The sequence below is a fragment of the Mauremys reevesii genome, linkage group 2 (assembly GCF_016161935.1).
Source record: "Mauremys reevesii isolate NIE-2019 linkage group 2, ASM1616193v1, whole genome shotgun sequence".
Classification (NCBI taxonomy): Eukaryota; Metazoa; Chordata; order Testudines; family Geoemydidae; genus Mauremys; species Mauremys reevesii.
This window is the reverse complement of record NC_052624.1, coordinates 185,404,793-185,422,435: the sequence shown is the minus strand read 5'-3', so window position 1 is coordinate 185,422,435 and position 17,643 is coordinate 185,404,793. Positions and strand designations below refer to the sequence as shown.

The following is a 17,643-nucleotide window of genomic DNA, read 5'->3' as shown; positions in this document are numbered from 1 at the left end:
ACAGTCTTTAACCAGCTGAGAAAACCCCCTTTTGAGTCCCCAGAGACAAGTGCTTCTAAAAACTCATCCATTTTTATGCTATCCCCTCTCATGTCCCATGTACACATAAAGAGGATCCGTTTACAGGTTCGTCCAGTGTGTTTCTCTAAATGCATTTAACATCGCTTAGAAAAATACACTGGCCAAGGGTACTGACGGAAAATACAAGGCAAAGTCTCTAAAGCAGAAAACTTACATCATGATTGTTATTGTTATTTGAAAGTTTGGATGGAATACTACTTAATCTGTTCACTGCAGAAATTTGTAGCCATTTTGAATACATTCATTTTTGAATCAGGCTACTTCTAAAAACTGACTGAAAAAACAAAAGAAAAATGTAAAAAAGAAACAGACAGTTGATGGGTAACCCCCCCTCCAAAATCTTGCAATTCAGTAAGGGATCTAGTAAAAAAAAAAAAAAAATTAACCACCCCTTAGTCCTCCAAAAGATGTTACCTTTAGAACTGTGGGTTTTTTAATAAAGAAATCTTGATATTTGACACAGCAGATAAGGAGGAAGACGTCCGCCCACAGACATCTTACACCATTAGCAATCTAGTTAACATCTGTAAATGTTTTAGGGAGAGAAATTACATTTTAAGACATTTCTTTTTTAATTGCAGTCTCCAGATGAGATTTGTTAGAGCAGGGAAGTGTATCCCGTAGCGACTGATGTCAATAGTGAGCAGTCCCTAAAGCCAGCCAGGACTGGGAAAGCCATGCTGTTTGCTGCTCTTGGCACAGCTCCCTGCTTTCACAATGTCAAATTTAGACCCGCCTTTATATGCACTTTCAATTTTTTTTCCACAGTAGCTGTTGCCAGCAAGCTAAACTACCGTATATCACTCAGATTTAAGAACCTAAACTTTAAAACAAATTAAACTCTTGTTGACATTGTAATAAAAATCAGAATCGAACTGAACAGCTCGGTAAAAGTGCACTTCAATTATTTTATGGATTTAAGATTGTTTTCTAGGATTCCCAGACTCCCAATACAGCAAAGTTATTTCCTCTTGGCAGATCACTGGAAAAAAAATTGTTCAAGGGATAAAATTATGTGGCAGACACTAGGTTGAAGCCTAGAGGGAGGAAGTGGTGTCTCCCCAGCACCTGTAAATATTTGCTCTGTGTCTTGACCAAAAGAGCCTCTCATCCATACTCTGAAAAAAAAAATTCAAGGTATTTATTTCATGAGTAACAAAAAAAAAAAGGCTAAAAATGTTCATCTGGCGAAACTTGGCTCTTAACTATGTGTCTACGTGGTTTTTGAAAGAAATCAGCAAGATGAGTCTGACCCACCCTTTAGAACTCTATCCAAGTGCAGGTAAATGCATGTAGTGTATTAACTCCCTATCACTAGTGTCTATTCATCTTTCATCTCTATACTTAGCAGTAATGTTTGATATTCTTTTTATATTTTTTTTCTATTCTGTAAACTGGAAACAATGGAGGTTTCCACTGGATTAAATGCCAGGTTTCCATTCTTTATAACATTTCCTCTCAAAACAATTTGGAATGAAAGTATTTCAGATATGTGAGTAGACAGAAGCTACTGTCGATAATAATTTGTTAAATTAAATACTGTTTCGCAAAAGGTGTGGTGTACTGGGAATGCTATAGCATAGAGCAAACACAAATCAGTCTACACAATCTTTGATCAAAGCCTTTTTTGCAATCAACTTTTTTTTATTACACCAATAAAGTACCTTCTTACTTTTCTAGGGCCCAAACCTGAAATGTTCTGAGTTCCCAATTACTTCTGTGGGAGTTGAGGATGCTCAGCACCTGATACGATCCTGTTTTTACTTCCTGTCACAAGGTTATTTCTGAAGTTAGGGCCAAACCTTAGACACTTGGGCTCTAAGGCTATGTACCTAAGTCTATATTTAGGCACCTTAACTAAGTGTTCTAGTTTTCAGAGGTGCTGAGCATGTGGAGCTCCCATTGGAGAGTTGGGAGCATTCAGCACATTTCAGGAGCAGGCCCCAAGTTTGTCATTATGGAGATTCTCTATGTCTGCTGTATTAGAAACTGGAGGTGGTTATCCCTTCCGGTTAAACTTCTGAGTCCATCACCCCAATTGACTTAGCATTCTGATAGAGGCAGCCAGTTTTACTCATTGTGTAAATAGATTTTTTAAAAGAAAAGGCTACTCATATATTTTTAAAGCTCTTTCAGACAATTTTATTGCCTAAATTGTCTCTAAGTCGATCAAAGTGCATGCAGAATTCCCAGTAAGTTTTTGTGTACTGCAGAATCATAATCCTTGCCAGGGGAACCCCATTGTAACTTTTCAGATCCCAACATGGTGAGATTTTTGAGTATTTCCAAGTGCTCAAGAAATAGCAGGACAGATCGTTGTGGCTGATTGTAAGTGATTGTTTAGAAAGTACAGTGCAAGTGTTTTGAATTATGTTGCAGCTCTTGAAGTGTGCTTGAAAAAAGAACATTCTATGTCTCTCTTGTTCAAGTGCCTTTTTCCTAGCTCTTCAAAGATGGAAGTCTTGTAGCAGGTTTGTCAGTGATTAGATCATGTGGCAGAATAAATCTCTCCTGTGAATATCAGTGCACTCAGCAGAGTTCTGTATGTAATGCTTCAAGCTAGCAAGTTAGGGTGGTTAGTTCTTCAGTTCTTACCAGTCAATGGAGTTTCTGCAGCCAGATCTGGTGTTTACTATATGACAATATCCCCATACAACCTTGTCAGTGCCATTCCCAGTGTCAACTAAGGGCCATTCGTTGGGTCCAGACAAGCTATGCTTGACGACAAGACCTGGGAGCTGGAAGGAGGGGCCAAAGCAAAGCTGTTTTATCACCATTGCAATTTCCTAATCCTGAGGCCTATTTGGCCTCCAGAGAAAATAAGAGCCACTTCAGAGCTGTTCTAATTTGTGCCTGGCTGCCAAGGAGAAAAGGTGTGCAGCAACACTCTGGTCCCACGCACTATATCCTGGCTATGCTAGTGGGGAGATCCTTAGCTGATGGCTTTAAAACCATGAGTGTGATACAAAGGGACCTGGGCGGTCTGAGGATCTGGTCTCTAGGTTCGGATTCTGTTCTCCCTTACACTGGTATAAATCCAGAGTAACTCCATTCAGGTCAAAATTTGGGCCAAATCCTCTGGGCCAAATTGACTAAAATGAGTTATATTAGTAGAGATTTTTACCCAGTTTAGTTACCTAGATGTAAAACTGCTGTGAGAGCAGAATCAGGCCCCTGAATTTTGCTCGTGCAAGGACCACGAACAGATAGAACATGTATGTCTCTTAGAATTCCAGGGGTTTTTAGTAATTGAGCTTTCTGTGGTTAAAACAAAATCCCATGGAATTAAGTGTAGTTCATGTTATGGTAAGGGCCCCGTCATCTTGCTACAGACACTTCGCCACAGACATCTGGTTTTTGTGACAACCTCACACCACTTTTGTCACATGACTCTTTGTCTGTGCCATTCCCGCCAGTACATATTGCCAATTTTAACTTCTCGCTCTGGTTTTAACGCCGGATAGGAATGACATACTCATGACCAAATGACTGTGACCAAATATTGTGTGAGGTTTTGTCAGCTATTCCCCAACATGCTGAAAAGTGAGTTGCTTCTGCTTCTCTGACACACCATCAACTCAACAATCTTATTAGCCTTTTTGCACAGGACAGCCCATGACTACACACCAAATCATCAATGGCTGTCCTCTCATCTTCAGACAGAAGAAATTATGTGCTGAATGTTGACAAACAGAATCAAGCCTTCAGCATGTATTTCTGATCACAATGACAACCTCACTCAAAATGTGCATGTGACATTTTGTTTGCAGGCACTGCATACTTGCCAGCACAAACACACCAGTGGTTTGGAAGACACATCAGCACCCAGCCTTGCACTCCATAAGGCACTCTGAAATCATAGAAGTATAGGGCTGGAAGGGACCTTAAGAGGTCATCTAGTCTAGCCCCCTATGATGAGGAAAAAATAAGTATACCTCCTAGACCATCCCTGAGAATGGGTGTTTGTCTAACCTGTTCTTAAAAACATCCAGTGACACAGAGCCTTCTTTCTGTATAACTTTGGTAACTGTTGTAAAAGCATCTAAAACTAAACCGAATTTGAGGGCTTACCCCTTAACCTGCCAGGGCCCAAAAGTGGAACAAATGCACAACAGAGTCCCAAGATGAGAGATACCAAAAATCCCTGTTAATTCAAGAAGACCAAAACACTGTTGGATTCATTTCTTCTCATTTTAAATCCTCATTTTCATAATTCTTTATTACTGATGTAAGTAACTTTCAAGAGCAAAAGTGAGGGGATGCCAAATTTGTGTGTAATGAAGGTGATTTTGCAACTAAAACAAATGGAGAAGCTCCTTAGAATGAGATATAGTGGAGAGACATGATTTGGAACAAAAAGAGGAAGCCTACCCCAGGGTTCCATGACTCTGTAGCTTATAAAGTCTCTGGGAGACTTATGATTAAGGCTACGATTTAGTCACAGCAGTCACGGATTCCATGACTTTATCGGACCTCCGTGACTTCTTCCACTTCAGCTGTCAGCCGCTGAAGCCAGGGCTGGAGGCGGGACTGTGCGCCCCATCCCTGCTGCAACTGAGGCTGGATGCTGGAACCAGGACCCTGCAGCCCCTGCCCTGCGGTTTGCAGGGGTGGGAGGCTGCAGCCAGGCTATGCACCCCTGTCCCGCAGCTGCGACCAGCTCCAGAGCAGGGGGCTGTGCGCCCTCCCGCTGTGCTCCATCCCCACAGCTTCTGCTGTGGGCTGCAGCTGGGGCTGTTTGCCCCTGCCTAGCGGCTGCAGTAGATGCCATATCACACCCTCATGGCATCCCAGAGCCCTGCGCCTTCCCTCCCCCACCACCTCCCGCTGCCGCCTGGACTTGGCAGGGCTGCAGCTGGACTGTGCGCCCCTGTCCCGCAGCAGTGGCCAGCTCCAGAGCAGGGGCTGCGCGCTCCCCGCTGCAGTCGCTGGAGCCGGTGCTGTGTCCCCCACCATTGCAGGGGGTCTCAGCCTGTCAGTCGCCGCCCCACCCATGGGACTCCATTCCTCCCCCTACTTAGCCCTGCCCCCCAGTTACTTTTAGTAAAGTCACAGACAGGTCACTGGCTCCGTGAATTTTTGTTTATTGCCCGTGACCTGTCCGCGACTTTTACTAAAAATAACCGTGACAAAATCTTAGCCTTACCTATGATCTCCTTGCTGAACTCCTTCCAGTGCAGTTGCTGCAGTATCAAGCCTTTGATTTTTGACTACTACAAATATCCCAACCATAGTGGGCTGCTGTACTTTGGTCCTTCACAGGCCATCTTTTCAGGACACCTTTTCAGCCAGGAGCACCTAATTACAACTTTGCCTGAGCAACTACCCATTTGTACACACAAATGTCAAGAGTGTGTGTGTGTGTGTGTAAATTTATCAACCTTAAAAATATCTAGGTTTAGCCTTTATGTAATCTACTGCACACATTGGGACAAATGTGGACCTGGTGTGAACATGTCAACTCCTATAAAGTCACTAGTGTTGCACCTGCTCAGACAAGGTTTGAATATGTCCTGTTATCTGTAGAAGCCATTTCTAGTTTTGAGGCCGATCTTGCGGTCATTGAATTCACTCCAAATTTTGCCATTGATTCAGTGGAAGCAGAAATGGGTCTTTTACTTGTTCCCAGATGTGAAAGGAAAAAGATACTTGATGAAAACTCACCTGTGACTCACCTTCTTTCGCACTACATTTTATGTATATATATTTTGTCTTATTCGATATGCCCCAGCTGCACCTGAGCTTGTCTTTTAAAAACACTAACAAAAGGCTGCTCATTGAAGAGTGTTCCTGATGATCACCAGGGGCCACCCTATTATTACATTAAGTCAATTAGAGACCATACATGTATGTCCTGTTGATTTGATTTAGAACTAACTAAAGCTCCAGTAATGTGCAATTACAAGAAACTTAATGACCCCTTTATATCAAATGCAACCTCCATGGCACCTAATATACTTTGATGAATTGCTCATTATGTGCAATGTTAGAAAAGCTTCTATAAAGATTAATAATTGTATAATCAATAGAGAAATTCAATCTTGTTTTAGCTCTTTTTAAACTCTGAAATCAATGGACCCTGTTTTGTTCCCCGCTTCCCTTGTGTACCCCCAATATGTGTGTGTGTGTGTGTGTGTGTGTGTGAGAGAGAGAGAGAGATGATATTTTGTAAGGCTAAGCCACTACTTTGATTATAATAGGAATTCCTCATCAGCCCTTCCTAACACATTTTAAAAAATGTTTGTTCTTTTTCTGTATATACTACTCTCCAGGTGTGCCCAGCTTTTTCTAGCATTGAGGTGTGTTTCTGGATACGTGATATGGACAAGTATTAAAGTGCCCTACCCGATATGTCCGTAGTGGTAACACTGAGATGTCAGAGTTAGTCTAACCTGCCTGGACCTCCTAAAGCTGAGTGTTAAGTACTCAAAGTCTGAAGCAATCCCTGAATATTTCAGTTTGCACCATATTTCTTAGGATAATCTGGTATTGTTGCCATATGGTACTGCTTGCAGCTGACCAACCCCATCCAAAATACCTCCTACCTGGGAAGGGGAGAGAATAGTAGATATGCAGGGTGAAATTACCCAGTTGTAGAAGGCCAAATAAGAACTGTGCAGTACTTAAGCTCTATTTTAAGGACTTAACTGGAACATGCTGGCCCTCTTCACAGGGATGAATTTCACTTCTAAGGAGACGTAAAATAGAACAAGAAAGGAAAAATAGTGCTGTGCTTTGAACTTACTTTCTCTAATAGGTTCCTCCTCACCACCTCCTTCTATCATCCCCCACCTTAAGTCAAGCACAAGTATCAAGTCACATTCTGTAGCTAGATTAACGGTGGCCCACATACATTAGATCTGGGCAATCTCCAGAACACTGGAGTTTTATTTTTCTAGATAGCCAGCTGCAGACATGCATATGCATGTGCATGTAGGGAGTAGGCGATAGTACCCTTGGAGCTGTAATAAAAGCCAGAGACAGTCGCTCCCAGATACTAAACTTCAGCAACATGCTTGGTACCTTGGTACTTGAGCTAGACCCTTATTCCTCCCCACCACGCCATGAAAATTACTAGTTTCATTACCCATTCCAGCAGTGGAGTTGAAAGTTGTTTTGACTGCGAGCAGGCAAGCAGGCAGACACAGAGAACTGCATGATTTTCAGTGCCACCTCATATAGCTACTTGACCGTCTTCCTTTGTTGCCTCTGCAACAGCTTTGACTAGTTTGTTGTAGAGGAGGCAGGGGCTGAGGGTAGTTAGTGTCCTTCACTCCCATGTAACTACCTGGTTCGCTGGAATGGCAGTCAGTACCCCTGTAATCATAGGCAAAGCAGCCACAGGCTAACCATTACTAATATTTTCTCATCACTAGTTTATGTGAGGACCCATATGAAGCTACAAAGCATATGGAAGTAGAGCATGTCTGTGGCCAGTTCTCTTTGCAATTGTCATGCTTTTATCACTATATGGCACTGGGGGATGTACTTGTGAGTTAAGACTGTGAGATTTCACTGAGATAGGGTATAAAGTGTGTGAATGCACCCACACAGAAAACCGATGCAAAACTAAAATGAGTCAGGATCTTATCAGTTGCTTATTGTGTAGTTCGGTTGGTTGTTGAGATAACGCTGGTACTGTTGACTTGCAACATAGTCAAATAAAATGTGGACACTTTACAACCTGGTACAATTTTGTGCTGTTTAGCTTGTGGTCCAGGATTAAAATTCTGAGAAAACAGCAAAAATTATATGGTCAAAACTTTTCAAATGTGGGAATCTAAAGATAGGTGTCTAAATACTTAAATAAAAGTGGCCTGATTTTCAAAGATGCTTGTCTCCATGGGAGCTGCTCAGTTCCTCTGAACATCAGGTGGCTTTTATTTATGGTTATTTTTTGTTTGTAAAATGTTTTGAGATCCTTGGATGGAAGGCCAATTATTTCAAATGTTGCTAGCTCATGATTTTATCATGAGTCTTGTGATATTCAGTGTTTTTCTTAAAGCCCCACCTACTGGAATCAGGAGATGGCATGGAAATCTCAACTTTCATTAAAAAAAAAAAAATCTAACCTGTCATGCTTGGGGAGAAAACATGAAGCTTGTGAAGCCTAAATGCTCAGCAACCAGGAGCCCCACAGTGTGTTATTTTGAAAATCTCATGATTTTTAAGACAGAATCATGATATTTGGGGGATTTAAGTCATGATTTTTGAATCCTCAGGGTGCTGTTTTTCTGCCCTAGGAAATAAAATGGAAGGTAACATTGAGGGTATATCTACACTACCCGCTGGATCGGCAGGCAGCAATTGATCCAGTGGGGGTCAATTTATTGCGTCTAGTCTAGACGCAATAAATCAATCCCTGAGTGCTCTCCCGTTGACTCCTATACTCCAGCACCATGAGAGGTGCAGGCGGAGTCGATGGCGGAGCGACAGCAGTCGACTCACTGCAGTGAAGATACCGCGGTGAGTAGGTCTAAGTACGTCGACTTCAGCTACTTTATTCACGTAGCTGAAGTTGCGTAACTTAGATCAACCGCCCTCCCCCCTACAGCTCCCGCAAGTGTAGACCAGGCCTCATTGTCAGTTAGAACTGGTCTGAGTCATTTCATTCCAAATGTTAGGGAGTGAAGCTGCATCTTCTGTAGCAAAGACGTCTGTATGCTTGGGGATGAAGACACACCCTCTCTTCCATCCCACCCAGCTTCTGTCACCACTGATCTTGAGCCTCAGCAACATTATGTGACATTCTCATGAGTCTTTTGTGGCGTGGAAATTCCATATAAAACTTGCAACTGTGCCTATTTTGTTTCTCTTACATGTGCTCTTAGGAACGTAAACACATGATTTTGGTTAAAATGTGGTTTATTTGTCCCCTCGCTGCTTTTTGTGTGTCGACTGTGGCTTGCATCATGTCGGGCCAAATCCTGTGGCCTTTACTCAAGCCAAATCCCTGTTGAACTCAGGGAGAGTTTTGCCTGAGTGAAGGCTGCCACTTATATCCTGTCAAGTTTAAACTTCTGCTTTAAGAAAAACAGTGTCTGATCACTGTTGCCCTTAGAATATAGGAGGGAAAGGTTATAGAATATAACTTAGAATATAACTTAGAATATAGAAGGGCCAGATCCTAAGCTGGTGTAAATCAGTGGAGCTCCCCTGACTTCAGTGCTGTTTCCAGCAGCTGAGGGTCTGGCCCTAAAAATGTATAGAAAAGAGACTCAAAATGCTCCCAGGCTTTCATCTGTGGTGGATGAAAAACATAAAGCTAGCACGTCTCGCTTGACGTGGTATGGTAAGGCTGGGGACTGGAACTCATTTAGAATGGGCACCCAGTCAAAAGTCCCAGTCAAGTTACTACCACACAATGTTGTCACCACACTTCAGTGAGGAACTTTTCTCTGTTTAACCCTCCACAATGCTTCCACTGTGGAAGTTTTTGCATTATTTGGAGTTATCGGGCTAAATAAGGAAACAGGTAGTGCAGGTAGGAAAATTATTCCATGTTAATGGCTGACTGTCACGTCTAACAATACTATTCATCCATGCCAAACCTACATTCATAGTGAGGATCATGTTTTATTAAAACCTGCTACTTGTTGTCACTCACTTGCTCCACTGTCCTATTCACTCTTTCCAAAAATAGCATGCCCCGTGGTGATGGCTTATTATGATTAACAGATAAAAATAAGTTTAAGGTTTAAATGCATCCAGGACACCTGAGGTAATACAAGATCTGACTTCTGCATGGAACGTGTGAAGTTATATTTTCCATTGCTTCACAAGACTGGGGTTTGGGGGTGGTTTTTTTATGTTTTGTTTTGAATTCAGTAAGTTTTAAAGTGATCTGTGGTTTCATGTTGCAGATTTCCACCTCAGGAATTAATATCACCACTTTTTGATTATTTTTTTTTCTATTCACAGCATAGTTCCTGCTTTTAAAACACAACTTCTAACAAGACCATTTTTTCCAATCATTGTTATATTATAGATAGATAGATAGATGATGACATTTATCCATAAGAGAGAATTGCTGTTTATTAAAAGGGAGAGGAGGAAGGCTCTCTGGCAACAAAAGTAGGATTCTACTGTTTCAAACGAGTGCACACCAGGAGCTGTATCTATTTACTAACTGTCTATGTGTTTATATTTAGCCACTTCTCTTTAAGAAAAAAAAATCAACAGGGGAGGCATTTTCCTTTTGGTGTTTCTATTTCCTACTTGTTAATTTGTGACTTCAGACTCCTCATTGATGACGCTAATGTACTGCATTTGAAATAAGGGCACATGATAGTACAGGAACCCTAAGGATCTAGATTTGAAGTCTCCAATGGAAAAATCAAAGGACAGACATTGTAGGCAACAAAAGCAAATGCCATAATATGTTACATTACTAAAAGAAAACATAATATTAGTGCCAACCTCATTGTCTCTAATGTTCTGTTTCTTTGGATATAGCTTTTATTTTTATTATTCATTTGCCAAGTGCAGACAGTGTGCTCAGTACTGTACAAAACCGAGAAGAAAATGCTGTCTCTACTCCACAAAGCTTGCAATCTCTGATCTGCTGAAGTCAGTGGGAATTTAGGACACTTAGCCCACTGAAAGATTAGCTTCTAAACTCAGTACACAGCAGAATCAATACATAATTTTATACATCCATAACACGAACAGAATGAATTGTTTGAGAATACAATCGGTGTCTTTTTTTTTTATTTCTTTTGGCATAATATATGTTCAAGTTTAGGTAGCTTATTTTGTTCAGGTCCAGTTTTGCAATCTACTATTGTTCTGTTCCATCTTAAAGGTGATGATCCATACTGTTCATAGTTAAGCAAAATGCACACAGTATAACACTGCATATACAGACAACATAACAGCTGTTAACAAAAGCCTGATCTGAATACGATGCGATAGATTCCTTTGAACATGCTGTATAACCATTCTTAACAATGGGACAAAAAACTGGATCAGAAGAGACTTCACAGCATTTAACTGTTGCTATCTTCATTTGCATAAAAAATGCACATGTTAGTGACTCACAATATATGTGACTAACTGAAGGTCTTTTGATGCCACTTTGTTTTAAACATATCAGACTTCTTTAAAAAGAAACAGAGTACAGTAAAATCCTCCTGATCAATATAAGCCCTCAGGCATTTCCTCTGTAAACCTCCATCAGACTTCCTCTTGTGATTATTTTGCAGCCTTGCAGTGACTTATGTAGAGAGCTACACGTGCGGGGAGGAAAGGAGATGGGGAGGGGGTGCAGATGGCAGCGCATGGAACAGGTGACGTACAGTGTGCACATCTATACCGCTGCAACCCTTTCTGCCTTAATAACTTGGAAGCACACAGAAGTCATTCTGTTCTGCATTTTAATACAGCAAGATATTGGTAATGGCAGGCCGTGTCTCCTTTTGTAAAATTAAGAAACACCAACACTGTTACATTTGTAATCTCAAAGTGCAATCATTTGTTTATGTAGCATTACTAGTACTTGTACCGGGGATGGGGGTGGGGTCACTGAAGGTAGCTTCTTGCCTGGAGCAAAAAGACATCAGTAGTGGTTTGGGTTCTTTATAGGTAAAGTGTGTAATCGGAAAGGAATGTAACTATAACCCACAGCCTCATTCGGCATTCTGATGATACAAAACTCTCAGGCCCCGATCCAACTCTGCTGAAGTCAATGGAAAGTCATTTATTTCAGTGGGCTTTGGATCAGGCCCACAGTGCTGTCTGACAAACTTGCCAGCTTCAACCAATCAGAAACTTGAAACATAATCAGGGAAGGAAGGTGAACAAGGAAAGTTGTGTTAATGTCAAATTCTCTCTTGCCTACATCCTAATCGAGTACTTAGGCTTATTGTAACATATTTTAAAAAATCAGTGTTACCTATCTTACATCATTACCCGAGAGTTAACGCCAGCTTCTTACCTGCTGTAGGCTACAGCTCCCAGCCCAAGTGAGGGCCACAGAAGGGCCTGAATGGAGCAGGACCGGTACAATTCTGTTGCAGAGGCAAGAGCAAAAGCAAAGAGGCCTCTCAAAGGGCATCAACACCCCCCTGAGCAGTGTAGCACACAGCATCACGGCGGTTCTACTCAGGCAGTGTGCAGGGAGAAGGATGTAGGCACTTGCACCTACAGCTAAGCAAAGTAGCTCTGTGGTAGCAGAAATATTCCTGGGTAGGCGCCTTGAACACTTCATGAAACAGAAGCTAGGAAGTGTAAGTAGGGGGCTATTATTTGTAATAAAGTTCAGACATATCAGGATACATTCTCAAAGGGGCATTGTCCTGGCTTCTTAATCTACAGAGGCAACTTTCTACATCTACGTTTTTGGAATCTGTGGCTCTAAAGTCAGTTGTTGTTTTGGAGTCTCTTTGGGAACATTTGGCCCTTGATACACAGTATAAGATTGTAAAGCCATAGGGGAGCTGATCCAGCAGTCTTTGTGCAGCAAAGACCTTACCCCAGTAGTTTATGGACCGGTTTCACATTGGCATTATTCCCATTTTACATCTATGTAACTCCTTTGATTTGAGTGGCAGGACACCGCACAGGGGTGTATCAGACTTGATGTTGAGTGTGCAAGGAAAGCAGAACTTGGCTTAGGAAGAATAAATATTTTATTAAACCAAAGTGCAATATTGTTATCTCTATTCAAAGCAGTAGTCAAATATAAGGAAGCAGAAGTTTGCAGAAAACTTTTCCTTTTATTTATGTTTGATGCGAATCCATGTATAGACCAAAAATTTAAAAGGTATTTCATTTCCTATAAAATTCCTATCCATATAAGGAATCCATGTTTCTTTAACTATATCCGGTTGCCCTGTTTAAAAAACAGGAACTTTACATGTTGCATCCATGAGATATTGATTTTGCTATTTAGTAAAACAAAAGTTTCCATTTCAAGGGCATTTTAAAGCAAAGTTAAATATAAGAAGAAAAAACTCCTTATTAAACTAAATTGTGGTGTAACAGCTCACCACATCCTGCTGCAATGGCATCTGATGTTTAGCAAAGGAAAGGTTTCTCTTTCAGGCTTCTGACAGGTACAGCGGTCACATGTTACCTGCATTTCTCAGCACTATTATTTTTTTTACTTGATGTCAGTGGAAAAGCTGAACATGAAGATGGAAAATATCTGTTCAGAGAGGGCATTGTGGGGAACTGTAGGTGTTAGCTACCAAAGCAACAATGCCTACCTCTTTCTTCCCTCCGACCCCCCCCCCAAAAAACACCAGAAAAACAAACTAAAAAAATCTGATGACAAATGCACTGTAAATCATCATACTCAGCTCTTTGAATTGACAGGAAGGAATCTGTTGTTCTATAGGAACTATTGTTCTAGACTAGGCATTGAAAGTTAGAGTGTTTTGTTCTATTCCAGATCTGCCACTGAGGCCAAGTCTACACTGCAGACTTCTGCCTACATAGTTATGATGGTCAAGGGTTTGAAGAGGTGTGATCCTTGACTGACACAGCTCTGTTGGCACAATTCCCTAGTGCTGACGCAATTTACCAACAAAATTGCACTTTATCAGTATAGCTTGTTTCACTATTGTTTTACTATACTGCTACAAAGCAACAAACGAGGAACATTTGCCCAGTATAGTAAACCTGTATATCTATACCACCATAGCTTCCCTATTGTAGACATAGCCTGAATTACTGTACGACTTCTGGCAAGTCAGGGCTTATCTACATGGAGCAGCAATGCGTGCAAGAGGGATGTGATTTCTAAAGCACATCAACATGTTGTGCACTAATTGGCCCATGTAGACCCTACTGGCACAAACTAAAATGCCTACTGAGCATTAATATAAATGGGACTACATTAATGTGCACTAGTAAACTTTTAGTTCATGTTAGCTGGGTCTATATGGGCCAGCTAGTGCACAGCATGGTGCACATTAGAAATCACACCCCTCTAGTGTACCTTGCTCTTCTTTGGAGACAAGCCCCTAGTTAATTCTGCATGCCTCGGTTTCCCCGTGTGTAAAATGGGTATAATAATACATACCTTACCAGAGTTCTATGATTGTTATTTTAATTGCTGTGTGTAAAGCCATTAGGTAACATGGATTATGTGAGTGCAAAATACTGCTACTACTGGAATGTTTTGGCAAGTGAGCAGTCATGTGCCCTGTGTTATTTGAACCCAAAGACCAAGTTTGCTTTAGAAATGAAACTCCAACATAAGCCAAAATATTCCTTGTGCTACTTACTCCATATACACCATACCACCTCGTTTCAGTAACAGATTTGCAATCCAAAGCTTGCCCATACATGAGAGCAATAGGTGACTCTCACTGAACACGTTGGATTTTTTGCTTGACGAGAGGCAACTAAGAGGGAGCAGGAGCCATTCCATTAAGGTCTGCATAGCAGGAGTGCATTTCACTTGCTGTGTGGAGCCTGGTTGTAGCCATATGGTACTGACAGAAGAGGAGGGTTCTTAATAAAGGTGCTAGACGCATGTAGCTGGAGAAAGTGCAGAGTGTCATTAGTCAGTCGCAGCAAACATCACATAAAAGAGCATGTCCTTTGGTCCTAGACCGCACATACATGCTGAATGATTTCTGCCTGCTCACACCCACTGAAGGGCATTCCCTCCCAGGCTCAGGTGCTTTAGTGGGCAGCAAGGGAAAGCCCGCTCTTAGCATACTTCTGCTGTTCCTTCCCCTTTTATCTTTTCAGACAGATGTTATTTTCCACTTGTGTCTGTATTGTTACACTTACAATCTTTCAATACTTATTGCTGGGCAATAAGATAGAAATTCTTTTGCATCAAGCCATCCTTTGTTCCTCAGTGTAAACCTCATTCCAGTACACGCTTTAAAGGACTCGTTCTTTTCATTGATTGGCAGGGTAAAAAAAAAAAATGAAGTAAAGAATCACACAGAAAAGACTTGGAGACCTATCCCTGAATTCTCTATAGGTTACAATAGATGAGAGTGATGTGGAACCATGCTGCCAGCTATTATATTGGTTCTTTATCACATCTCAGTTCCCTTGTTTTGGACATCTTGTGGCTATCCAGTGACAATGGCTACATTGTAGGCCAGGTTCAACTATCTCTTGGGTATCTGTTGGCATGGTGGAGCGGCTGTCGTTCAACAGATGTGTTGCTATACAAGAAAACTGTGCATGGTCATCACACCTAGAAAACAGTGGAAGTCCACCTATAGTGAGAAAACTATATATAAGGTGAGCATGAAACCTCAAACCCTCATCCCCCTGATCCCCAGTGACTTCAAGAGCTCCCAGATTTGGCCCTGATACTATTGGGTTTCATTATTTGAGTTAAACAAGATGTTGGTGAATGGCAGTTATGATCTAGTGAACTAAGCATGGGGCTGGGAGTCCTGGGGCTGGATTCCATTCCCAAACGCTAGGGGATTGCTGTCTGACTTTGAGAGAGTCACTGAATAGCGATTGGTAACATTTTCAAAAGCATTTCAGTGACTGAGGGATCCAAAGTCCTATGTTCAAAAGTGACTTAAGGCACGTAGGAGCCTAAGTCTCACTGTAAGTCAATAGCTCAAAAAGCCAAAGGTGCTGAAGTCATTTTTGAATATACAACTTAGCTCCTAATTCAATTAGGGGCTTTTGAATTTTTTTCCCGTTTGCCTTAGTCGGTTTTTGCTGCTTTTTGCCCTTTCCTTTGACATCTGTGTCAGGTATTCCAAGTTAAAGTAAATCACACTTTCCTTGACTAGACTACAGAACATGACATGCTCTTGGCCTGAGAGTCAGGAGATCTATGTTCTACTGGTTTTCCCACTGACTTATGTGGGGAAGCTCCTTGATCTCACTGCCTCAGTTTCCCCATATGTGAAATGTTGATAATTAATAACACCTATCTACCTCCTTTAAAGAGCTATTGTGAGGATAAATTAATATTTCTAAAGCACTATATATAAAGGCTAAGTGGCAGTATGAATAATATCTGATTATTATTCAGTGTGAAAGAAGCAAAGGTGTAACTCTATATCTGGCCCTCAGGTAGTTTGCACTTGTTGCCACATTTTACATGCCATATGATTTGTAGTGTAGCCAGTGTTGCCAGAGATGCTTATCAAGGTAACTTCCTTGACAAGATTGTCATGGAAAATCTTTCCCACAGCGTAAGTGTTTGCGTTCGGGGAGAGGTGCAGTTTGGAAAGCTGTCCTGAGCCTTGCAACCTGTAAGTCTGTGGTATTATTACCCTTAATATGCTATGTGCAACGTACCTCCTTGTCACAGTGCCGGGGCTGTGGCCTAAATTGGTTTCCACTGGTTACTAGTATGAAAGATACGCTCCATGGCACCATCAAAAGAAGTGTTTGTGTCTTTACATGTCATTTCCATACTGCTCTTATAGGTTTTTTTAAAATGAATAGGTAATCACCAATACCACTGCTAGTCCATGGCTGAAGAAGGACCTGCTTATGAATTGGTATCTATCAATCCACTGACCACCTTCTGGGATTCAAATCCTGACTGATTCGTGTACTGTTGGTATAACATGTGCAATAGGTCTGAAGAAAAAACATGTTCAACAACTAATTGCTTCAGGAAGTTGATTTTAGCCAGGCCTGGCTCTCGCGAACAAACACATGGAATTATCTGGATGGCAGCGAACTGCAGCCCACGAGCGAAGGGAAATTTGGGCTTTTCCATGATCATTCCATGACGTGGGCATGTGTTTCCGCCTCCCAGTAATGTTAGGAAACTCAGCAGCAATGACAGCCTCACTGATGGCATTTTGTCTATCTTCATGTAAATCAGGTGGTGGCAGTGGTTGCAGGGAGGTGGGGTGGAAATAGAAGGGATGTTGTGCAGTTCACTGTAGATGGCCTTTGCCAGGTTCAGTCATTTCCTGTCCGTCTGCCAAAAATCACAAGCTGATAAATGGACATAGGTTGAGTGTGGGAAACTATATGGGTTGATGATCTTTGGAGGAGAGGGAGGGTGGAGAATGAAAGAAGAGTCACGAGTAAAGAAAACAATGCTTTTATCAGTGGAGATGCAGTCTGACTGGCTGATGCTGAGATAATGCATCTTGCTTGTTCTTTTCTTCAACTTCTGGCCAGGGTTTGAACTTGCCCCTGCCCAGCTCTCAGTCTTTATTCACACATTCGTGGCTGTTGATCAACATGAAAGGAGAGTCTTTTTATTCATTTTACAGCCACCAGTAATGGACAAACACACGCACACACATTTTTATCATCATCATTATTATTATTATTTATTAACGATACCACACTGTGCAAGAGTCCACATGCGTAGTCCTGTTCTGCAGAGGCATTGCAGTTTCAAGTGCTCAGTTCAGCACCCGGCAGCTTTGCGTTTTGCGCACGCCACTCTTGTGGAAAGAGAGCTAACAAGCAGTCCTATGGGCTATTTGCATGGAGTAGATAACATATTTTAAGACTTTCTAGGGTTCGTTACTTTGAGCTTCAGAGCTTGTTCTAAATTACATGTTTTTACTTGTAACTAATTTAAAATGTTAAATATGTTTAATGCAATAGAAGACCCAAGATGCTGCTCTTTTTGTGATGTATTTTGCATGT

General features: G+C 41.5%; 1 protein-coding gene across 5 annotated transcripts in view; it reads left to right on the top strand.

Moving 5' to 3' along the window:
- Nucleotides 1-17,643, top strand: part of NFATC1 (nuclear factor of activated T cells 1) — a 143,992-nt gene that overhangs the window by 124,711 nt on the left and 1,638 nt on the right. The gene's annotated exons all lie outside the window — the stretch shown is intronic.